Source organism: Ambystoma mexicanum, chromosome 5q (assembly GCF_040938575.1).
Source record: "Ambystoma mexicanum isolate Mex_15411 chromosome 5q, UKY_AmexF1_1, whole genome shotgun sequence".
NCBI classification, from domain to species: domain Eukaryota; kingdom Metazoa; phylum Chordata; class Amphibia; order Caudata; family Ambystomatidae; genus Ambystoma; species Ambystoma mexicanum.
In genome coordinates, this window is record NC_090933.1 from 1,327,379,111 (window position 1) to 1,327,403,636 (window position 24,526).

Genomic DNA, 24,526 nt, shown 5'->3' on the forward strand with positions numbered 1-24,526 from the left:
CGCGTCATGACTGAATCATGCTGCTGTTCGGAACAGTATCTGCAGGGTGTGAGCTGCGAGGACTTGATGAAGACCTAGGCCCAGTTGATGGAGCTACATCTTGGAACTTCCCTCCCAGGTCAATTTGTGGGAGAGTGCTTCAAAGTGGGTCGCCATCAGGAATGCACACCGGTTGCTAGCCAATAGGGGATCCCAACACCTAACAATGCCAGTGGGTCATTATTTCCTATAACTGGGGACAAGAAGTTAATAAATAAGGGATGCAGATGAATTCATGAGCTTGCAATACTCGGATCACCCGACTTGCTAACCGTTCACGAACGTGTGCAAGTGGGCAGGTCACTGTCCTTGACTCACCTTCCTTAACAATCACGAGGTCGTCCACCAGGAACCCCTGCAGACTCCAGGGTACCTTGGCCTCCCAATGTATCACCCTCCCAGGCGCAGCAAACCCCTGCAGAGCCCAGGGTACCCTCGCCTCCCAATGCGACCGTTTCAATCACCTCATGTTGTGACTGCTCTAGCGGGTGGGCAGGCAAGGGGAGTGTGGGTCTGTCATACTTCCGCACTCCATATTATCCTTTCCATTGACTATACCACATGCCCTCAATTCCCCTCCAGAACGCTCACTCATTCATGCCTAGAAACAAAACAACACCCACCAAAGTGCAGATCTGTTGGTCCACTTCATTCAGCCCCTCCCGATTAAGGCTTTACCATAAACCCCTTTCTCCCCAGGTGATCAGCAAAGAGGACAACCAACACTAGGTGTAGCTACCAATGTGCTTATTTAACTCACTTTCACAATTCCACTCCTCCGCCCCCCTATAGAAAAGTGCTGAGATCCACCATACAGGTCCAATAGCGAATTACCAATTGAGTTTAATAGGACGGCACAGAGGAAAGGATTAACATAACATACTATGTGTATTTGTAGAGTGTACCCAGCTCCCCCACACACACTAATGTATTTTGGTGCCCTAGACAGAAGGTAACAGATGTTCATTGTTACAAAACTCAGAGGCTCATTCTGTCAATCTTGGATGGATGAAGGGCTGGGTGGACCTGCAGGATTCAAACTAGTGACTATGAGATCACACAACCATGGATCCTACCAGAGAATGCACTAGTCCACTGAGCCACAGACCTGGATGCTAAACCTGGATCTGGACACCAGTTTCAGGAAGAGGCAGGAATGGAGACAAGACAGGAGAGAGGGAGACATGAAGGGTACAGGAACGCAGGGTGGGAGACCGGCTATCTCAGAAACATAGAACAACCTGTGCAGACAAAAACTACAGCAGTTATTTACCTTTTGGTGCCTGTGCTTCTTACGCTTTGCAGAGTAGGGTGACGCAATATTGTGTTTAAATCTAGAAATGGAAGACTATTATTACGTTATTAAGTAATACAAACGCAAGACATCCTATAATGATATATAATCGAAACATCCAAAGAGGAGCTTCCGTTCTCTCCCCACCCAGGAATGTACCCTCCATCACATACACAGAAGACAGGATTAACTGGAGGTGTATGAAGAACAAGCAGAGACAATGTAAATAACACTTGGCCAAAACACATGATCACTTTCTCACTAAAAGAGGAGTGAATAGTCACTGGTCTCTCACCCACAGCAAATGATTCCTCAAGACATATTTCACACTACTTAAAAACGTAGCATTTGAGGTCCGAGGGAGATTAAAAGGAGCCCATCCACCCAGGACAGTTACTAGTCCAGTTGATGCCCAGAGCGAAACACTACAATGCGCTCCCTGCGCGCCACTCCCAAACTACACCCCACAGTTAAGTAACTCCTACCCAATATCAATAAATCACTGCTATTCAAATGAAACAGGTTTTATTATTTTGCGAGTCAAGAACTTTGCAAAAACACAAAATGCTAGTGTGGGAGTTTTTTCAGTCCAAGTGCGCCACTTTGATGAGTTGCTTCACTGTGCAACTAGTAGTTTTTAACATTGTTGCTGAATAAATATCCTTTAAATTGTACACAATTTGCATTACATTTGATCAACAACCCCCCAACCCCCAATTGGGTCCTATTCAAACAGCCTGCCGCAAAAGGAATTAACTGCATTTTGCAACTATGGTCCACTTTTATATTGATAATTTATTTGTATTGCGCTTGTACATAAGTGTTTCGGAGCGCGACAAGGGAGGGGGACAAGGGAGCACAAAAACACCACCACTCATCGTCCTATGTACATCCTTAAATACATCTTTGCTGCCTTCACCACCGCTTGTAACCTGTCCGATCGACTGACACTCGGCCAACGTATTAATATTTGCGATAATAAAACACAATAATTCCGCCATTCTGATAGTAACACCCCCTCCAATTACCCTCTCAACCGCCAAAGACTGAACCTCCCCCACCTCCACTCGCTTCACCACTACAGCAGGACTACCCACCACAACCACCTGCTCCGCCCGCACCTTCTCAACTGCTGCAGCTGATGTTATGACTCACCTTAGTGCTCACAACCTTACAGGCCCCCACCTGTGCAGTACATCCCCTACAAGAAGCAACATGATCCCTACCACAATTGCAACACTTTGGTGTGCATACAGAGATACAATCTTTAATATCATGGGGACCACCACACTTACCACACCTTCTCTCCTTCCTACAAGATTGCACCACGTGACCATACTCCCGACACTTATGGCACCTGAGGGGGGCTGGGACATAAGGCTTCACCCGAAACCGCTGAAAACCCAAAAACACATGCACACAAAGAGGTACACAATAAATGACTCCCTTACACACTGCACCGCCCTGACACAGAAACAGGATGTTTCCCAAGACATCCCAAATCCAATGCCTTGTTCCTGGTCAGCTCACCCACACCCTTAACCAACAAACGCCCCCCCAATGATTACCTGGACAGACTGCACAACGCCAATCGCTTTCCAGACCCACTCTGACACCACAAAAGGGCCAACTCCATTGAGATCCTGATTGGGCTTCGCCGACTTTATGACCACCTGCCACCCCAACTCTGCCTCCATGGATTCAACCACAGCCTCACACCCGCCCACACACTGCCCTCCACCCTCCGATCCACAGAGGATGGGGGGGGGGGGGTCAACTACAAAGCAGAACTCCCCTGACATCCTCATGCGACCCCCCCCTTTCTCCTCCCAACATCAACACCGGCTCCCACCAAACCCTACCCTAGAGACTGCCAACCACCACCCGCAGCCAATTTCCCTTTCCCACCATCACCCTTGACACTTTCCTTCCCACTTGGGCTCCCCCCTCCAGTCTTAACAGACACCTTGTCAGATACACCACCACCAACCCCTGCAGAGCCCAGGGGGTACCCTTACTACCCAATGCATCACCCCTCCCAGGCGCAGCAGCCCCTGCAGACCCCAGGGTACCCTTGCCTTCCAATGCATCACCCTCCTAGGAGCAGCAACCCTTGCAGACCCCAGGGTACCCTTGCCTTCCAATGCATCACCTTCCCAGGCACAGCAACCCCTGCAGACCCCAGGGTAATCTTGCCTCCCAGACCCCAGGGTACCCTTACTACCCAATGCATCACCCCTCCCAGGCGCAGCAGCCCCTGCAGACCCCAGGGTACCCTTACTACCCAATGCGTCACCAATCCCAGGTGCAACAGCCCCTTGCAGACCCCAGGATACCCTTACTACGCAATGCTTCACCCATCCCAGGCGCAGCAGTCCCTGCAGACCCCAGGGTACCCTTACTACCCAATGTGTCACCCCACCCAGGCGCAGCAACCCCTGCATACCCCAGGGTATCCTTACTACCCAATGCATCACCCCTCCCAGGCGCAGCAACCCCTGCAGAGCCCAGGGTACCCTTTCCCCCACAATGCATCACCCCTCGCAGGCACAGCAACCCCTGCAGAACCCAGGGTACCCTTACTACCCAATGAATCACCCCTCCCAGGCGCAGCAACCCCTGCAGACCCCAGGGTACCCTTACTACCCAATGCATCATCCCTCCCAGGCGCAGCAACCCCTGCAGAGCCCAGGGTACACTGACCTCCTAATGCATCGCACCTCCCAGGCGCAGCAACCCCTGCAGAGCCCAGGGTACACTGGCCTCCCAATCCATCACCCTCCCAGGCGCAGCAACCCCTGCAGACCCCAGGGTACCCTGGCCTCCCAATGCATTACCCCTTCCATGCGCTGCATCCCCTGCAGACCCCAGGGTACCCTTACTACCCAATGTGTCACCTCTCCCAGGCGCAACAGCCCCTGCATACCCCAGGGTATCCTGGCCTCCCAATGCATCACCTCTCCCAGGTGCAGCAGCCCCTGCAGACCCCAGGGTACCCTTACTACCCAATGCATCATCCCTCCCAGGTGCAGCAGCCCCTGCAGACCCCAGGGTACCCTTGCCTCCCAATGCATCACCCCTCCCAGTTGCAGCAGCCCCTGCAGACCCCAGGGTACCCTTGCCTCCCAATGCATCACCCCTCCCATGCGCAGGCCTTAGGCCATCTTGCACCCTCACTCCGCAGCCGCCTTCTCCAGAGTATTCCCCTGCTCACTCATATCGGCCCCCCCAACGCGTTGCACCTGCACCCCGACATACTTCCTCCAGATCTGCACCGCTGCAGGAGCCGCTCCCGGTGCTGAGAGTCTCAGTAGCTAGTTCTGCCCCCGGCAATGCATCAACGTCAGCATCCGCCGCCTGCTTCGCGCGGCTCCTCTCCCGACTGTATGATGACGTGCAAACGCGGGCTCCGCCCCTGCTGCCGGCAACATGAACTTGGCACCACGCCCCTAGCCGGATCCACCCTCTGCCCCGGAAGCGCTTCATTCAATGGCCCTGGAAAAAAACAATGATGATGTGGAGGTCACGTGAAGAAGAGCAGGAAGGCCATTGCTAAGGTCCCTTTCTCTAATGGGAACCAGCCACGACCGTAGGAAGTCACGTGGAGAATAGTGGGCGGGCCGTTGCTATGGTCCGTTTCTCGGATGGGAACTATCCACTACCGTAAGGGAAGGATGACGGATTAGCCCGAAAAGTAAGGGAACATCGTACTGTTTAGTACCTGCTTTGACCGATGTAATTATTTCACATTTGAAAACATAGTATTTGTGGTCCCAGGAAATCGAACTGGACCCCATCCACCGCTCGGGACCTCGCACTAAAGATCTGCATCGGCAAAGCCGAGCCGCAAACCCGAAGAACAGACATGCGCAGTGCTGACTAACTGATCCTCAGAGCATGCGCAGTGCTAAGAGACAGCTTCACAGAGCATGCGCAGTAATCGCGTGATGCGATTGGCATGCGTACATTTTAGAACAAACTGCGCATGCTCAAGAATCGGAGTCTTATGCAGGGGTGTAAATAAGTCGAGCGCTGAGACAGCAATAACACGCTCTGAGAGAGAATCGCCTAAGTAGGCACAGGAAAAGGACAATGAGACGTGCATGCGGACATTTCCGAACGTGTTCCGTGATCTGCGTCCTGCACAGAGGTGTTAAACATGCAGAGCTCTGAGACACTATTCACTAGCGCATGCGCAGAAAAAAGGATAAGGGCGAGAAACCTGCAACTGCACCGACATTACAAGGTAGTCATGTGGCAGCTATTCAGCCAGTTCCTTCATATTCCAGTGAATGCATCAAGCACTATTGCTCCTGTGTTGCCCTGCTGGGCCTTTCAGGTCATGTTACAGCCTCCAGCACTATACTTGCTAATTAATGCCAGAGCCTCTTGTTAGTTAATCCCAGAGCCTCTCGCTAGTTAATGACAGAGCCTCTTGCTAATTAATGCCAGAGCCTGTTCTCATTATAATTGCTTGTATCACTTCTATTGCTCCAAATGCGCAGATATTGTAAAACTGCAACTGTTTGTCTGTAACACTTTGCATCATGTCTTGCAATTAGTATCTTCACATTGCTGTGCACACGTGCTAATGACCAGCTCATCCTTCAACCACATGCTCATCCATCACACACACCCACCCTCTTGCAGCCCAGGGCTCAACGTACCAATGCATACCTCCAGATCTCTGATGTCCCTTCAACACTCACACCTCACTTATCTTCTTATACCCTTAAACACCCAACTCCACTCTCCCATAATCACCCATTCAACTCACCCACCACTTTTCCCAGACTACAAACATACAAACATATCCACAGACCACAAAACATAGTTCTGCTGCTCAACATATTTCAGATCCGTGCAGGAATGTTCTGCACACTAAATGGTTTCCAACATGTGGCTCTCTATTCTATTGTTGACTTTTCTGCTAAACAAAGCCTGGGTATGTTCACCCATTGTTAAATGCTTGTGTACCTAAGTGTGCTGTTGTGCTGGACACGCTGCTGGATTAGCTCTCTCTTGCCTGCTTTGGACCTGGCTCCACGCTGCATGCCTAACAGGAAGACTCCCAGGCTGCCGAAACATGATCTATAAATAGCAGCATAGCCACCTGCTGCTCTGCCCACCCACTCCCAGAAACCCTACTTAAACTCTGTGCACGCGCACCCATGCGCGCACAGCCACAGTGTCCCTAAGTGTGCTGTTTGGGTGTGCGGGGTTCACAGGCTTTGTGATAATTTTCTTTTTTGTCCATGCTCTGATAAACACTGTAGGTTTTTAATTTTTGAGTGATAGTTCGTCTAGGCAATCACGCTCGAGGACTTAAACTCAGCCCTTTTTTTGTGACATTCCTTCTGAAAACGGAAAGGTCAAGGTTCTTTTTCTCTCTATTAGTCACGCTGTTCACTGGCTGCGAAATTCAAAGCACTACTTGCAGCCGAGCTTAGTTCTAACACTTCTACATGACATCCTGCGCTTCCTGTATTTATTTGAACGTGCTGCACATTTGTTTTTCTCTGTTTTTGAGTGGGAAATGTGCATTGCTTATGCATAATCTGTACAACTTCTTTTCAGTGCAATTGACACTGCTTTCGCGTTTGGGGGCGTACGGCTTTGGTTTTTCCATCCTGCTCTTTACTGAATGTGCCTCGTTCTTCACCATTCTCCACTCAGCACATATGTTGCAGAGGGAATTGCCGTGTTAAACCTATTAGGTTTTTGATGCTTCTAATGAAACTCATGTATGCATCTATGCCTGTGAATGGTGTGTCATTTAAGACTGGCAACATTCAACCTGTGGCTTACTCACGTAACATCTTATAGGCAGTACGTGTGCATTTTGTCAACCGATTGCCTCACTACAGGCTCTGAAATTGGCGCTACATAGTGAACTTTTTTTTAGTGAACCTATTAGGTTTTTGATGCTTCTAATGAAACTCATGTATGCATTTATACTAGTAAACGGTGTGTCATTTAAGTCTGGTAACATTTAACCTGTGGCTTACTCACGCAACACCTTTATAGGGCCTCATCACAAGTTGGGCGGTAACGCCGGCGCTATTACCGCCGGCGCCATTAGCCCTACCGCCAAACCCTCTGGCACTTTTAGCGCCGGATCACGGGTTTGGCGGAGCGGTTAGTGCCCATTCCCCATTCCCCATTGGGCCCATTAGGGAATTCCTCATTCCCCATTGGGCCCAATGGGGAAAATTTGTGCTATTCCTGCCGGTGGATTTCCCGCCATGGTAATAGCACCGAAAATCGCCAAATTCGCCCCGGATTTCCCCCCAGCTCAGATTTGTGGGGAAATCCGCCAAGGCCATCATCTGGCGTACCCTTAAATGCGGCGGTAATAGCGCTACTGCCACATTTAAGGGTTACCGCCAGACTCGTGATGAGGCCCATAGTCAGTACGTGTGCAGTTTGTCAACCGATTGCCTCACTACAGGCTCTGAAATTGCCACTACATCGTGAACTTTTTTTAGTGAACCTATTAAGTCATTTCTTCATTTTTAAAGGATTACCAATTAGTGTGACCAGATCAGATTCAGCTTTTACCAAGATATCAGATGTTTCTTTTTGTTAAGTGGGCAAGAGATTTAGATGTATTATGTTCCATGTGTGCTTTAATACCCTCATATAATGCATCTTTCTGAGCTCTCACAATAAGTCGATAAAGAGAGAGCATTCTCCAGTCTGCCAAAGTTGTCAAAGATTTCAGCAACCTTGTCTGACTTCCTTCTCCACTCTAATGGGGTCTGATAGATGCCCTTCCTCGTCCAAACAGACTCTCACGGTGGTGTCCCTGTGCAACTCAATTGGCATAGACATTAGTCCTTCCGGGGCCCACCAATTCCTCATTTTCATCCAAAGGAGTTCCCTGTTGACATTATGGAACGCCCTTGAGAAGTTCACCCATACACCACATAGCTGACATTCGCCCTTTTCCCTGGTCTCTTCACTAATTAGACTAAGAGCCAGCCCATTCAGCGCCATTGACAGGCCTCACCTAAACCCCGTTTGGAACTTAAAAGAGAATGTTGCCTCCTCCGCCCATTTTTTCAACTCCCTTAGCAAAATGTTCATAAAGAGTTTACTTTCGATGTCAAGGAGGGCGATCGACCGATAACTATCGGGCTCTAAACGATCACCCTCCCTTGAAGAAAGGAATGTTCGTTGCTGTTTACCAAGAGTCAGGGAAGATCTTTTTTGCTAGAATCTCCTCAAAGAGCCTACTAAGTAGTCTGGCCCAAACCTCTATGTTGTTTTTTAGGTTGTTGTTTTTTAAGTCCTTTTGTGCCTGCTGCTTTGGAAGAAGAGGATTAAAGAATTAGCTCTGCTATGTCCTGTTCATCTATGGGCAGATACCATATGGTCTCCTTTACCGGGGCCACAGCAATGTTAACTCGATTTTCAAAGTTTTTAGTGAGATATTCTACCCATTTGCATTCAGGGACTAAATTGCATTGGACACTATTAACATTTTTTCTGATTGGTTAATAAGTGACCAGACGTTTCTGGTGTTATCTTTACCTAGCGCCTTTGGCATTGTTTCACCATCTTTTTGAAGACGCAGCATCTTCCTGTCACGTGGCCAACCCTTATATTCAGACATCACTCTCTTAACATCCACTCTGAGTAGCTCTGTGCCGAGTTTTGCTTGTTTTAACTTCCTCAACTTCTGTCCAAGTGTTTTTTTGTGTAACCAGGTGTCCTCGTCAAAAGTGTGGCAGTGAACCAAGCGTTTACCTATTCCACCTAAACTAGGTGGGCTAACAGACCAAATAAACTTTATGAACTTGCTAGGCTCACAGTTTTTTAGCTCTTGCACTACAGGAAGGGCCTTAATTTTATTATTTAGTGTACTACCCTCCTGTCTGTACTTTACTAGGTGTGCACTTTTCTTGCTTAGTACCAGATCCGGCCCGTGTCTGTCTACCAGACAATTCCCAATGTCTGCAATTGATAACCTTAACCATGAATGGTCACTCCCTCCCTTTGGATTAATCTTCAAGGAGACACTGCGTGATAATAAACCTTCTGACATGAAGAAATAGGCCAGAGCGGAGGAGGACTTTCCTCGCCTCCAGGTACTTGCCGGGGGGATGTCGCCTGGTACCACTCCATTTAACATTTTCAACCCCCACGAGTCCAAGAATTCCAGCCAGTGAATTCTTTTTTTGTCTGATTCCAGCACTTCTCATTCCCTCCCCTTGTTTTGGAAGATGTAGGCATTGTGCATTCAGGTCTCCAGCCAGAATTATGTATGCCTGCCCAAAGGAGAGTTTAATCTTTTCAAATAGTGTTGACAAAGTACTGAGAAAGGTCTGAAGGCTGAAACAGGCATGGTTTCAATATATGTTTATAACTATCACCTGGATATTGTCTTGCAAGCATCTTAATACAAATTTACATGCTTGGATGCCTTGGATATTATTGAAAATCAGGGCTATTTCCCGGCATGTAGTATCTCTAAATGCCATCAGCAGACCACCTGATGGTCTTCCTTTCACCTTTTGTTGAGCAGGTAGAGTAAAAACCAAGTAGCCCTCAATCGCAATAGGATTTACTAACCAGGTTTCTTGGATAATTATTATTTCTGCATTGCTAAACAGGCGTTCTCTCATAAATTGTGTTACAAAGTTCTTGGGACCCCGCATAGTCCAAGAATTTGTGGCAGTAACATAAGCGCATTGTGTTGGTTATCTTGCTGGCTGTCCTTCCCTGCCCCAGAGGTGTCCGTCCTTTCTCAAATTTATCTTAGGATCAGATAGAGAACTGCTTGTGTGACACTGATTTCTCCAATAGTCATTAGGCATCTCTAGTAGGACTGAGGAAGAAACGATGAGGTTATGTCCCTCCAGTTCTTCTTTTGCATTCAATATAGCTAACTGAGCCTTTCTTGATTTAAGGCCCACTTCTACTGAGTCAGGATCACTTATATCTGGGAATTTCACATATTCCACCACCCCAGTTCCCAGAAGATATAGGTTTGGCACACTCTTGAAGAATGATAAGATCGCAACTCTACACAGATAGCTGTGATATGGGTTCTTCCCCGCTAATCTAAGCCAAACTCTCCGTATTGCAAATGCAGAGGCTCTTGCCTCAATAGACTCAGTGGGTACCATGTGTTTTTTCAAAGTTACGTTTGGCTTAGATGTTTCCGGTACTGGTGACACTAATGTTGTCAATTTCCCAGAGCCATTTACGTTCTCCTGGAGAGCCATGGCCTTTCCCTGGCCAGAAGTGCTTCCTGTAAACATTAAGGTTTTAGGTTGGTCCGGATTCTGATGTTTCAAGAAAATAGGGGCTATTTTCAAGCTTGAGATGTCTCCTGCAGCGCTGGTTGTTATTGGTAACACAGGGCTCTTTTTGTTCTTTAGAAACATCGGGCCAAGGCTGGCCCGATGGATTGTGGGGCGGATCGCTGCTTCCTCCCCCTCCTGCTACTAGTCTCCCATTCAACCCTTTAGGCTCCATGTTGACTGCTGCTACTGACCAGGCAAGATTTGATGCAAGGCTTTCATGAGGGTCCGTTTGCAGCCCCACGCTCACGCTGACAATCTCAAGCACTTGTGAATTGTGCCCCCTCTTGCGTCCTTCCCAGGCTTTTGCTTCTTACTCAGATCGCCCACTTGATTGCATATTGGTGTGATGTCTATTGGGCGCCCCCGAGTTTCTTCTCCTGTGCCCCCTCTTCCTTCCTCCAATGTTTTGCCCTCATGGGGTAGACCTATAGAGTATTTAGGGGAGGAACTCAAATCTGTCCTTTTTGTTTTTGTGTTTTTTTTTTCCCTACGAGGATTCGGAAAGACCATTGAATAGTTCTGTCTTGCCGCTCTTTTCTTGGCGTTCCTCCTACATCTAGAGTGCTGTTGGCCCTCCTCTATCCACTTTTGAGGAGAGGCTTCATTCTCTCGTGCAAGTACTTCTATGATAGTTTGGGGAGGGTAACTTCCCCTCTCCAACTCTCCCTTAACCACTAGCGCCAGTCTTCTAAACTCCTCCATAGTAGACTCAGAGAGGGGGTATCATCAAAGGGATTTGGTGGCTCTTCATACCCTTCGGCCTCACCATCTCTCATTACTTTACGGTTTGAAGCATTTAACTGAGACAGAAAATCCCAAACTAATGCATAAAGGGCTTCTTCTCCCTTTTCCTTTTCCCTCAGAAACACTTGAATAGGGGAGAGGTCCAGCCCTTGTTTAGGTATCTCCAGCCTTGAGTCTTTGAGGATCGGAATCACTATTGTATTGATTGTGTTAGTTATTCCGACTATTGAAGATTTAAAGTTCGCTATTTCTCTAGTTAGTTCGAGCAGAAGCCCTGCTTGAGATTGCACCTCCGTTTTCAAATGCTCAAACAGTAACCAGGGAGTTCAGGACAAAATTCAATGCTGGCAAAGTGGCTGCGCTTGATTGTTGAGCGTCCAACTGCTCTGGTGCTATTGCCGGGTTCTTCTGCCCGTTACCTAGAGCCACCTGTTTGATCAGTTCTTTGTTGTCCCTGTCTATAGGGACTCTCCTCTTGCAGGGTGCTGGAGTCTAGGTTTTCTCTTGTCCCTTGGGCAGTAGTCTCATCCAAACATTCCCTTAATTGTTCTTGGGCTAGTGCTTCTTGAGTGGTAGGAAGCTCTCTGTTAGCGTGTTGATTCTCATCTCCCTCTAGATCCTTTAGGCTCCTAGTTCTTTTTTTATCACTTTACAAACATTTGAAATACAATGGCCATTTTGAAAAGAAAATGTAGCACGATAACAAAATCAATGATCAAAGCTGATTAGAGGAAAGAGACAGAGTTTTTAATTGGGAATGAAAAAAACTGATAGCTAGAGGGTGCACGGATAGAATGTGGAAGAGCGCTCCAATGCTTAGGTGCAAGAAGAGGAAAAGAACAGAGCCGAGAAGCACAGGGCGGCTGAAGAACGCCAAGAAGGACAATGAGAAGAAAGAAATCAGCTGCCATTTTAATCAAAGCTCCCAAGATAGCAACACATTATCAAAAATAATCTGGATTTTGCCTGCTTGGAACAAGTAGGTTTACCTATCTTTGCTGCTCACTTTCACATGTAATTGACTACATCATGATTTACAGTGAGGCGAGTGCGGGTATGGGTAAGAGAGATTATTCCTGAAAAGAAAATATATCAGTTCTAAAATATCCACGTTCTTCCCCAGCAGGTGGTACCATAACATCAAGGGCAAGATACTCTGGCCTAAAACCAAGACTCTTAATGCTATATTTCACATAAAGGCTTTGTCACCTCAGTGATTGAGGCATTAATGGATATGGTCCATCCCGCACTTCTCCTGCCAGGATGCACGTCATGCAGAGCTCGTTACGTGTTATGACTGAATCATGCTGCTGTTAGCAACAGTATCTTCAGGGTGTGAGCCGTGAGGACTTGAAGACTTGGACATCTTGGAGCGTCCCTCCCAGGGCAACGTGTGGGAGAGTGCTTCAAAGTGGGTCTTCATCAGGAAAGCACATGGGACTCTAGCCAATAAGGGGTTCTAACACCTAACAATGTTACACAACTTAGTGGTACTCATTCAGTTAATCTTGTGTGGATGAAGTGCTGGGTGGACCTGCAGGGATTCAAACCAGTGACTATGAGGTCACATGCATGAATCCTTCTAGAGAATGCACTAGTCCACTGGGCTACAGACCTGGACCCTAAACCTGGATCTGGACGTCACTTCCAGGAAGAGGCAGGAAGGAGGAATGGAGACAAGACAGGAGAGAAGGAGACATGAAGGGTCCAGGAACGCAGGGCGGGAGACAGATTATCTCAGAAGCATCACAACCTGTGTAGAGAAACAAACTACAGCAGTTATTTACCTTTTGGTGCCTGTGCTTCTTACGCTTTGCAGAGTAGGATGACACAATAATGTGTTTAGATCTAGAAATGGAAGATATTATGTTATTAAATACTACAAACACAAGACATCATATAACGCCATATAATGGAAACATCCAAAGAGGAGCTGTCGGTCCACTCTCCCCGCCCAGTAATGCATCCTCCATCACATACCAAAGACAGGATTAACTGGAAGCTTATGAAGAACAAGCAAAAAAGATGATCACTTTCTGACCAAAAGAGGAGTGAATAGTCTCTGGTCAATCGCCTACAGCAAATGATTCCACTAAAGGAAATATATTCATATTTAAAAACGTAGCATTTGAGGTCCCAGTGAGACAAAAATGAGCCCCTCCACCCAGGCGCAGCTTCTAGTCCATGTGGTGCCCAGGGCGAAACACTACAATGCGTCCCTCCCCCTGCCCCCCCCACGCGCAGCATGAGCGCCCCTCCCATAATACACTCAACGGTTAAGTAACTCCTACCCAATGTCAATAAATCACTGCTATACGAATGAAACAGGTTTATTACATCGTGATTCAAGAACTTCGCCAAAACGCTAAATGCTACTATGGGGCAGTTTCTTTTAAGTGCGCCACTTTATTTATTTTGCTTTTTTTTGTTAAGCGCTCACACAGCCCGCGGGCATTGAGGCGCTGTTACAGGAATTGTTTGTTAGTTGCGTAATTGTTTTTTTTTTTTGTCTTGCTTGCGTATTTATAACGTGCTTAAATACCCAGAGGTTTCTAAGCGCGACCCGGGGATCAAACCTGTGTTGCTTCGTGTCGTCTTGCTTCCAAGGCAAACACGTTGCTGCTGAGCTATCCTCCCAGGACTTTGGTGAGTTACTTCACTATGCAACTAGTAGTTTTGATCATTGTTGCTGAATAAATATCCTTTAAATCACACAATTTGCAAAAAACGTAATGCAAATCGTGCGAGCCATTTGCAACTATGGGCCACGTTTTCATTGGTGCCCGAGAAAATGTTATGCTCCAGTCCGACCCTGGTGGCTGTCAAAAGTGAGCCACAGAGGTTGTATTCCCAGGGCAGGCGCGGGTGATGGGGAGCACCAGGTGCAAAAAAGTAATCATAGAAAAAGGATCGGGGCAGGAGAGGCCGGGGCAGTAGCCTGGCCGGGCACAGGCACCATTCAGCCCTCCCGGGGAACTCCCAGGTGGGTGCTGCAAATGCCCATCTCAGCCCCCTTTACAGACACCCCCTGCATAGCACCCATAGATGCACACTGCAGAGCCCCCATACAGATGCCCACGGCACAGCACCCGTACAGATGCCCACTGGAAAGCCCCATGTAGAGCTGTCCACTGCGTATCCCTCTTGCAGATGCCCACAGCACAGTCCTCTGCAAAGGCGCCCACGGCACAGCACCCGTACAGATGCACACTGCATAGCCCCTATACAGATGTCTGTACAGATGCCCACAGCATATCCACCTGTGTGAATGCTCATCTCACAGCACCAGTGCTGGAGTGGTCTACGGGGATCTCCTGCGATTTCCCGTTGGGCCTCTGTACCATGGGCACTTTTGAGTGGGATGAAGTCAAGTTACAAAACCTCCAATATATGTTAACATGGGGCCACTTGGAAACACATTTCCAGGGCCACTTTTGGTTCCAGTGCCCTGCACTGGTGCTCAATACACCCCCACTCCGTGCAGATGCCCATTACACCGCCGCCCCGTGCAGATGCCCACTACACCCCCAACCCGTGCAGATGCCCACTGCATGGCCGTTGTGTAGATGCCCACTACACCCCCACCCCGTGCACATGGCCACTACACCCCCAACCCGTGCAAATGGCCACTACACCCCCACCCCGTGCAGATGCCCACTACACGGCCCTTGTGTAGATGCCCACTACACCCCCACCCCGTGCAGATGCCCATTACAACCCCACCCTGTGCAGATGCCATTACACCTCCACCTCTTGCAGATGCCATTACACCTCCACCTCTTGCAGATGCCATTACACCTCCACCCCGTGCAGAAGGCCCATTACACCCCTATCCCGTGCAGATGCCCACTACATGGCCCTTGTGCAGATGCCAACTCCGCGGCCCTTTTCTAGATGCCCGCTACACCCCCACCCCATGCAGATGGCCACTACACCCCCACCCCGCGCAGATGGCCACTACACCCCCACCCCGCACAGATGGCCACTACACCCCCACCCCGCGCAGATGGCCACTACACCCCCACCCCGCGCAGATGGCCACTACACCACCACCCTGTGCAGATGCCCATTACACTCCCACCCCTTGCAGAAGGTCCATTACACCCCCACCCCATGCAGATGCCCACTACACGGCCCTTGTGTAGATGCCCATTACACCCCCACCCCGTGCAGATGCCCACTACATGTCCCTTGTGTAGATGCCCATTACACCCCCACCCCGTGCAGATGCCCACTCCATGTCCCTTGTGTAGATGCCCATTACACCCCCACCCCGTGCAGATGCCCATTACACCCCCACCCCGTGCAGATGCCCACTGCACAGCCCTTGTGCAGATGCCCATTACACCCGCACCCCATGCAGATGCCCACTGCACAGCCCTTGTGTAGATGCCCATTACACCCCCAGCCCATGCAGATGCCCACTACACGGTCCTTTTGTAGATGCCCATTACACCCCCACCCCATGCAGATGCCCACTACACGGTCCTTGTGTAGATGCCCATTACACCCCCACCCCGTGCAGATGCCCACTGCGCGGCCCTTGTGCAGATGCCCATTACACCCGCACCCCATGCAGATGCCCACTGCACAGCCCTTGTGTAGATGCCCATTACACCCCCACCCCGTGCAGATGCCCACTGCGCGGCCCTTGTGCAGATGCCCATTACACCCGCACCCCATGCAGATGCCCACTGCACAGCCCTTGTGTAGATGCCCATTACACCCCCAGCCCATGCAGATGCCCACTGCACAGCCCTTGTGTAGATGCCCATTACACCCCCACCCACTGCAGATGCCCATTACACCCCCACTCCGTGCAGATGCCCATTACACCCCACTCCGTGCAGATGCCCATTACAGCCCCACCCCATGCAGATGCCCACTACACCCCCACCCCATGCAGGAGGCCTTTCTAACACCCAGTGAGTGGGATATGATGTTTGCATCGGGGAGCGGGAGGGGAACCCGCAGTTACCGCGAGCGATCGGAGCTTTGCTAGAGAATGGCCCGCTATTAATTGTATCTGCATTATGTATAATGCTGCGATGCAAACGTGGCGCTTAAAGGCGCTGTAGAACCGTAATGGGGCCCCGCCCAGGCTGCAGGTGCAATTCCGTAGCGTCTGTAAGAGGCAGCACCTCAGGGTAATGTGAGCTCCGATAACTCTTGGAATGACTGCAGATTGCCGGTGCGGCAGGGCGCAACCCAAAGAACAGACATAAGTCACTGCCGACCAGAGCATGTGCAGTAAGGCATGCATGCACCATAGAACACACTACGCATGCCCAGTATTCGTTTCTTATGCCACGGAACACATTGCGCCTACCCATTACCTCCACGTCCACTCTTCCTCGTCCCAGTACTTACTTCATGAGGCACCTGCCTCCGACACAGGACCTTCTTCTATTTCTTTAAATCTCTATAACTCCTCCCCCACATCCATGTCACTCAGTTTAATTTTTCCTGCCTCTGGCAGGTTGGACTTTTTCTTCCCGGTGCGGGGCACCAGGGAGCACCGATTGCTGGCCCCCTGGGGGGGCTGTGTGGCGGGGCCCTCAGCTCCCTCAGGTGCGGCGCTGCTCCTGGGCCCCCTGCGGGGCTTGGGGTCACAGTTGAGCTGGATTGCCTCGCTCGGTTCTTTGCTGGGCTCCGGACCGCAGCGTGAGCATTGTGTCCCGGGTCCTGCACGGCCCCGGGAAGGTAAGGAGAGGGGAGGACTGGGCTTGATGTTTTTCCCCTCTCCTCCTGTTTTGGCCGTCTTGATTCGACTTGGCAGTATGGGCTAGCCTTCCCTTTTGTTGTGAGGCCTCTCTGCTTCTTGTCGTGGGGTGACAGTGGCAGAGAGTCTTTGGGAGTGCGGGGGCTCTGTTCTGTCGCAGGCATGTCACATGCCGTTTTCCTCGTGCTTTGTGTGCACATCTTTATTGGAAATGATGGCAAGCACTTGGCAGTATGGGCTAAGCCTTCCCTTTTGTTGTGAGGCCTCTCTACTTCTTGTCGTGGGCTGACTGTGACAGAGTATTTGAAAGTGCGGGGGCTCTGTTCTGTCGCAGGCATGTCACATACCACCCGCTCCTCAGAGACACACGGCCCAGGATGCACAGGATGTTAGCTGCATTATCTGGGGGAAGGTAAGGAGAGGGGAGGACTGTGCTTGATGTTTTCCCCTCTCTTGCTGGTATGGCCATCTTGACTCCTTCGAAAGGCCGTTACCTCGTGCTCTGTGTACACATCTTTATTGGAAATGATGGCAAGCACTTGGCAGTATGGGCTAGCCTTCCCTTTTTGTTGTGAGGATTCTCTGGTTCTTGTCGTGGGGTGTCTGTGACAGAGTATTTGAAAGTGTGGGGGCGCTGTACTGTCATAGGCATGTCACATACCACCCGCTCCTCAGACACACGCAGCCCAGGATGCACCAGATGTTGGCTGCATTCCTTGCGTGCTGCCTGTGAATACGGCGCAGATTTGGACACGTCTGCAAGCGGCCGGAAGGGTACCGGCCTGGCATAGTCTACACTTCGGGTTCGAGTATCAGCGGTGCTGACTCGGTCCTTCAACCTTCCTAGACCGACGCATTGGAACGATCTAGAGCATGGGGCTACCAGCTACTGGATACAGGGCTCAAGCCACCTCTCAGTCATGTGGCGTGTTAGTGGTGTGTTTGGGTCTGTGCTAGCTATGGACGCAGACTCCTTGTCCTGTCCTCTTCCTCTAAACTGCGTGAGGGAAAGTCGAAGGAGTTGATTTGCTTTTCCCTTGTCCGGCATGGGATTATGGAAAATGCATCATGGAAGTAACGGCCATGCATGGGGTTCCCAGTGTCTCTTCTTTTAGGGCCTAGGTCCTCCGGTGCCGACGTGTTGCTTTCACGCCTCCTCTCAGACTTGTGGGAAGTGATAGGGCACATGGTGGCACATGTCTGTGCTTAGAGGGGTTCTCAAAGCCCCTGGTGCCGGTGGAGGGGGATGTCACTTCAGTGGTTTTTCCAGTATAGGCATACCTCAGGTAGGGGGTTGTTTTTGATGTCGGCTATCCGGGATGGATTGCTTTGCCCCGCTTTGTGACAGTACTCTGCCCTTTTAACGCTAGCCTGGTGGCTCCTCTGTCAGCTGAGGGGGCCATAGTCTGCTGGACTTCTGGGCTGTCCAGTATCTTCCTTTTGATAGGTCAGATCTTTTTGTGGGCTGACAAGCATGCTGTTATATTGTGGCGCAGGCCTGTTTCAACGTCCTGTGATTTCCCTCTGGTGCAAGTGCAGTGACTGGCGGTTTTCCCTGGCTCCTCGTCTCTATCTTCTCGGAGGTGTATGGGACCGGTGGGGTTAAGCTTCCTGGGTAATGGGCTCCTTCTGGATGGGGTATCAGTTGCCGTTCCTGTCTCCTCCTGTCCAGGTTTGCATGGTTAGGACTTTGGTACCCAGCTCACGGTCCAAGTAGTTGGCCATGGGATCCGTTCTCTCCGAACGGTTGTTGTGGGTTACCGTCTTGCCCGTTCCTCTCCCTGTTCAGGGTCAAGTTTTCTACTTGCGGGTGTTCCTGGTCCCTATGCCTTCTAGGATGTGTCACCTGCTTATGGGTCTCAAGACCCTGCACTGCTTGTCCGGACGTCTGGGGAGAGCGTACTCTGGATGTTGTGCAGGGGGGGCGCTTGCTGGCTGTTCTGGGCTGGGTTCTCAGAAGGCAGTATATCTCGGCTCGCCTGTTGCTGAAGTTACGGGGCACGTGGCGTCTTGCATGTTTTCCAGTTCCTTGAGCCCGTCTCCGGTTACGTCTCCTGGTGTCTTATACTCTCTCCCACTGGCTCCCGACATCTCAGCTTTCGTAGTTTTGTTTTCAGTGTCCCCAGCGCTGCGAGTGTCCCTGCTATGGTGGTGGGGGGTTTTAGGTCTACAGGCTGAGGTGTGCATGGTCCTTCCTCCTGTGGCCTCTCCTACTACCAACACCAGCAGAAAGGGTCTACATTGGGGGTCCTCTCAGCTCAAGGGTTGTGAGATCTGGGGAGAGCCGGCGATCATCCAGAGTTGTGCCATTGTCCAAGCTCTGGTGTACTTCGAGGAGTTGCTGGACGGTCGGCGGTTTTTGGTCCGATCGGACAATACGACGGCCTTGGCATATGTTAACTGCAAAAGGGCTTCCGGCCACTCCTTGAATGCTCTTGCAGCGCTGATAGGCACCTGGGAGGACTCTCATCTGGTGTCTCTGGTGGCCTCACGTATCAGAAGGGTGGACAATGTTCAAGCGGATCTTCTCAGACGCCGGTTTTCACTCCTTTGCGGAACTGGTCCTGTTGGCCCAGGTCTTTGTGGTGACCTGTGTCAGATTAGGGTCCCTGGTTCTAGACCTGTTTGCATCCCCGGCCTCAGCAGAAGTTCCCCTCTTCTGCTCTAGGTTTCAGGCTTTGGGGAATGGGGGATGGACGCCCTCTCTGTACAGTGGCCTTGGGGTTTTCCTTTATGCTTTTCCGCCTATTCCCCTTCTGCCCCGGGTGGTTTGGCGCATCAGAGTGTCCAGGGTGACTGTGTTGTTGTTAGCTCCATTCTGGTCCCGCCGGAGTTGGCTCCCCTCTCTGTTGGAGCTTCGGTCCTAGGAACCTTGGCTGGTTCCGAGGTGGCCGTGTCCCCTTCAAGGGGATCTGCGGTTGGAATTCCACCAGATGCAATGGGCGGTGTGGCTATTGCTCAGTCTAGGTTGATATCTCAGGGGTTCTCAGATCCTGTAGTTGGGTCCAAATGGATGCTCTTAGACCCTCCACTCTGAAGGTGTTAGGCAGACACTGGGGCCATTTCCGAGACTGGTATGGGCGGTCTGGGATCCCTCCCCTGCGTTCTGGCCTCAGCTATCCTTCGGTTCCTCCAGGAGGGGTTTTGACAGGGGCCTGGCAGTTTTTCCAGGCTTCGCTCTCAGTGGGCCTCCATGAAATTACTTTTGGGGGACTCTGACAGTCACTTGGATGGGGAGGTGTTGGTGGGGAAATTGATCCAGGGTTTTTCTTCTTCCCGTCCTTGTGCTGATAAAGGGCTTTCCTCTTGGGATCTCCCTCTTGTATTACGGTTCCTTCACGGGCCTCCTTTTGAGCCAATTTCCGAGATTGATATCAAACTTCTTACACTGAAATCTGCTTTTCTTATTACCCTCACTTCTGCCCATAGGCTTGGGGAGATTGGGGCTCTCTTTTGTCACGCTCCTTTCCTGAGGGTGCTGCCAGACTCGGTGGTGCCGGGGTGTAGTCCGATGTTTCTCCCTTCAGTTGTCTCTCGGTTTTCACACCTCTCAGGGTCTGGTTCTCCCTGACTTCTTTCATGATCCAAGACGCCTGAGGAGGTGGCTCGGCTTAACATTGATGTCCGGCGGGACGCGTTGGAGTATTTGGCTTGGTTTGCTTTTTCCACCAATCTGATAGTCTTCTGATTGCTTGTGGTCCGGCTGGGGCTGGGCATAACGCATCTGTGGTTTCCATTTTCCGGTGGTTCCGGGTTGTGATCTCTAGGGCCTATGTGGCTTCTGGCCTGCCTGTGCCTGCGCACAATCAGGGGCGGTCTGCCAGGGGTTTGGCGTCTTCCTGGGCCGATGCAAGGAGTGTTTTTTCTCTGCAAGAGATTTGTATGGCTGCCGCCTTGGCTGGTCTAGGCATTTTCATCAACCGCTATGGGTTGAGTTTCTCCCACTCGGGGGTTGGTTCCTTCGTGGTTGGAGTTTTGTCTGTGGGGATGTGATTTAAGAGTTATTGTGGGTGTGTTTTGCTGCACTGTTTTTGGCTCTGTGTCTCATTGGGACCTTTTCCCCGTTGCTGCTTTGGTATACCTCATGAAGTAAGTACTGGGACGAGGAAGAGTGGACGTGGAGGTAATGCTCTGATTACTTACCGGTAATCTTCATTACTCCTAGTCCTACTCTTCCTCGTCACAGTACTGACGACCCTCCTCACCCTCCCTCCGGGGAAGGTCCCATGCTCCGGCTTGGTAATATGAAACTGAGTGACATGGATGTGGGGGAGGAGTTATAGAGATTTAAAGAAATAGAAGAAGGTCCTATCTCGGAGGCAGGTGCCTCATGAAGTAAGTACTCTGACGAGGAAGAGTAGGACTAGGAGTAATGAAGATTACCGGTAAGTAATCTGAGCATTATTCGTGGCGTCCGCCAGGTAACACATTGCGCATGTTCAGTACACGTATCTTTCGCCACGAACACATTGCGCAGGAATACTAATCAGCGGAGCATGCGCAGTAAAAGATTGCACAGTATTCATATCTTACACAGAAGCGTTATACACGCAGAGCCCCGAGACACTAATCAACAGCGCATGCACAGGAAAGGACGAGAGGTGTACAGCAAGGCATGTTATATCAATTAGAGCATACGTCTGTTTTAAATTAACATGCCAAGGTTCACAGACAAAACTGCACAGATGAGATCATATGCAGTTTATAGAAAGGAGAAGTGCTGGAAATATGATTGGGTAGTGGTTGTGGGGGCGTGTAGGGGGAGGGGCGGTAATTGGTGGGCTGTGATGCGGTAGTCCCTCCTGTATGTTGTTGGTTGTCCCAGTTTTTCGTTTTGGAAATCTGGTCACCCTATGTTGGTGCTGCTTATGTGTTGTTTGTTTGTTGTTACCGTGTGGCAAAGTGCTTCCATCTTGCTGTGCGAGAGGTGGTTGTGTAGGTTTCTGTATGAGTTAGGTATGCAGAATTTGAGCTTTTTTTGGTTATACAGAGGCCCACCGGGAAATCGCAGGAGTTCCCCGTAGGCCACTCCGCCACTGGTGCTGTGAGATGGGCATTCACACAGGGGGATATCCTGTGGGCATCTGTACAGGGATATGTGTTGTGGGCCTCTGTACAAGGGTCTGCGCAGTGGGAGTCTGTTCAGGGGTCTGTGCTGGGGGCATCTGTACAGGGGTCTGTGCTGGGGGCGTCTATACAGGGGTCTGTGCTGTGGGCACCTGTGCAGAGGATTGTGCTCTGGGCATCTGCAAGGGGGGGATATGCAGTGGGCAGCTCTACATGGGACTGTGCTGTGTGTGTCATAAGGCAGCAATATGCAGTGGGCATTTGTAGGGGGGCTGTGCAGTGGGCATCTTTGACTAAGATTCATAGAGTTCAAAAATCTGACGATTGCAATCCTCAAGGCGTTTCTATTAGTAGCAAACAGCTCCTTCCACATTGTCTCCGACCCTTGAAATACTTTCTAAAATATTGAGTTTGTTTGATAATCAAACCAGGGCATTGTGTCATCAGATGCTGAACAGTCTCCTGTTGCTAAGGATTGTTGCAAAATCTACAGATATTCTCGGTTTTCGGAATTGTCTTGCACCTGGACATTAGATCTTTAGTATGGAACAGGTTCAGACGAAACCGTAGGTAGACGGTTCTGTAGAGCGGGGATGGAAATTTGGTCAGATAAGTCTCAGTGAGTCCACACTTTTTTAGGCCCAAGGGATTGGCTTGTGTTAGGCAGAATCCTGTGCAGTGCCCTTAGGGACCACTACACACAATTAAGACTACAGGTGGCAATACAAGTTTTACTTTGGTACAAGCCTGTACTACTATGGTATAGTAGTAGCAGTAGCGGAGCAGCCAGGCTTATCTCAAGAGTATATGAGCAGTAGCAGAGATTACACAAAGGGACACAATTACTGTGGCTCAAGCAAACAATGGCTCAAGGTTTCAGGTAAAAAATATAAGTACATTTATTTTTAAACCATTTGTTATTAACACGACACTTCTATTAAATTTAAAACCACACGTTAAATACACTACAACTGACCAATTCACTTTGTACGGTATGAATCAAGGTAAGTACCCTGTGTTTGAGAGTACCGGTGTTACGAAACAATACACGTTACCGTGAATACGATTGCGATAACTTTTTGACAGTTCGGTCTACTAAATAAAACGCGTATCCGCGGCAAGAAATGCTACCGGGTACAAAAACACACTTAGCACCTGAGATACCCAGAGAGAGTTGGGGGCAAAAATCATAGGCAATATGTTAGGCAGGCAAACAGAATCGAAGAACACACATAGGCAGAAATACAAGAGTCAAGGGGCCGGAGCCAGTGTCAAGTGGAACCGGGTTCCTGTGTCGAGGATCACACGTCGCATAGTTCACGATTCAAAGTTGCCAAAGTACTTTAGATATTGTCAAATGTTTGGAAGCAAAAGTTATAAGAAGGAGGGAAAAATAAGGGCAAGCCTTATAACCGAGAAATAGGGATTTCACCCAAAATTCCTGAAGCAGAACACAGTACCTTTTCCAAGAAGAAGCTGGTGCCATGGCAGTTGTTCCTGGTAGTTTCCTGTAGACCCACGATTCCTGGCTTCGGCACGAAGAAGGACGATGAAGGGGGTCTACACAACACAGGGAGGAGGCCGGCAGCAGCGACAATGAATAAAAGGTGCGCTCCTTAAAAAGAGGAGAGGCTCTTCAGGTTGCTATCCGGACCACTACAGCAGTGTGCAGCGATTTCGACCACGAAGGTGACCTCTGGCTGAAGAAGTCGAGCTGGTTATCCCCACCAGGCTCAAGGGAAGAAGACTCCGGACTGGATCTCCTCTTAGTCGTTGAAGGGTAGATAGCTCTGGACTGCAGCAGGGCTTCACCGGTACGGGATAGTTGCAGCAGTCGACCTTTCCTCCGCTTCTCTTCGGTTCCTTGTAGTTCCAGTGGCGACTCTCTGACTTCCAGCCCAAGAGACCTGCCTTTTATGTGAAAATCCCCCATTCACACAGCCTGGCTGTCAATCACACAGCAGGCGGGTTGTCCAGCCCGGACAACCACTTCAGCCAATCATGAAAAAGTGCGACTTGGGTTTCCTAGGATACCCTGTGCAGGGGGTGACTACACCCCTCCCTCACATTCAGCCCACCTAGACACTCAGGCGCCATGAGGATGGCTTCTTGGCAGAAGCCCGCCAAAAGATTGTGAACAAAGAAGGCAAACCTGGTTTGCCGTGTAAAGTAAAACACAAAAAGGATTTTAACAAAAAGAAATGGCGAATAAACTGCACCGGAGCCAAAAGAAAAAGTATTTGGTCAAGCGGGTTTAAGTTCGAGGCTAACACAATAGCCTACCATATTACCACGGTTATATAAGATATCTGCGGTAGAAAATTAGGGTAGATACCACTGCCACCA

At 50.0% G+C, this 24,526-nt stretch overlaps 1 protein-coding gene and 1 pseudogene across 1 annotated transcript in view; one reads left to right on the forward strand and one right to left on the reverse strand.

Moving 5' to 3' along the window:
• The window catches only part of LOC138498532 (zinc finger protein 850-like), a 511,734-nt gene that overhangs the window by 385,559 nt on the left and 101,649 nt on the right, over positions 1–24,526 (reverse strand). The window contains exons 6-7 of the mRNA XM_069622312.1: positions 13,179–13,239; positions 1,313–1,373 (exon numbers count right to left, since the gene is read on the reverse strand). The gene's annotated coding sequence lies outside the window, so the exon portion shown is untranslated. The remainder of the gene's footprint in view (positions 1–1,312; positions 1,374–13,178; positions 13,240–24,526) is intronic.
• LOC138498530 (zinc finger protein 585A-like) overlaps positions 1–24,526 on the forward strand; it is a 1,446,290-nt pseudogene that overhangs the window by 244,967 nt on the left and 1,176,797 nt on the right.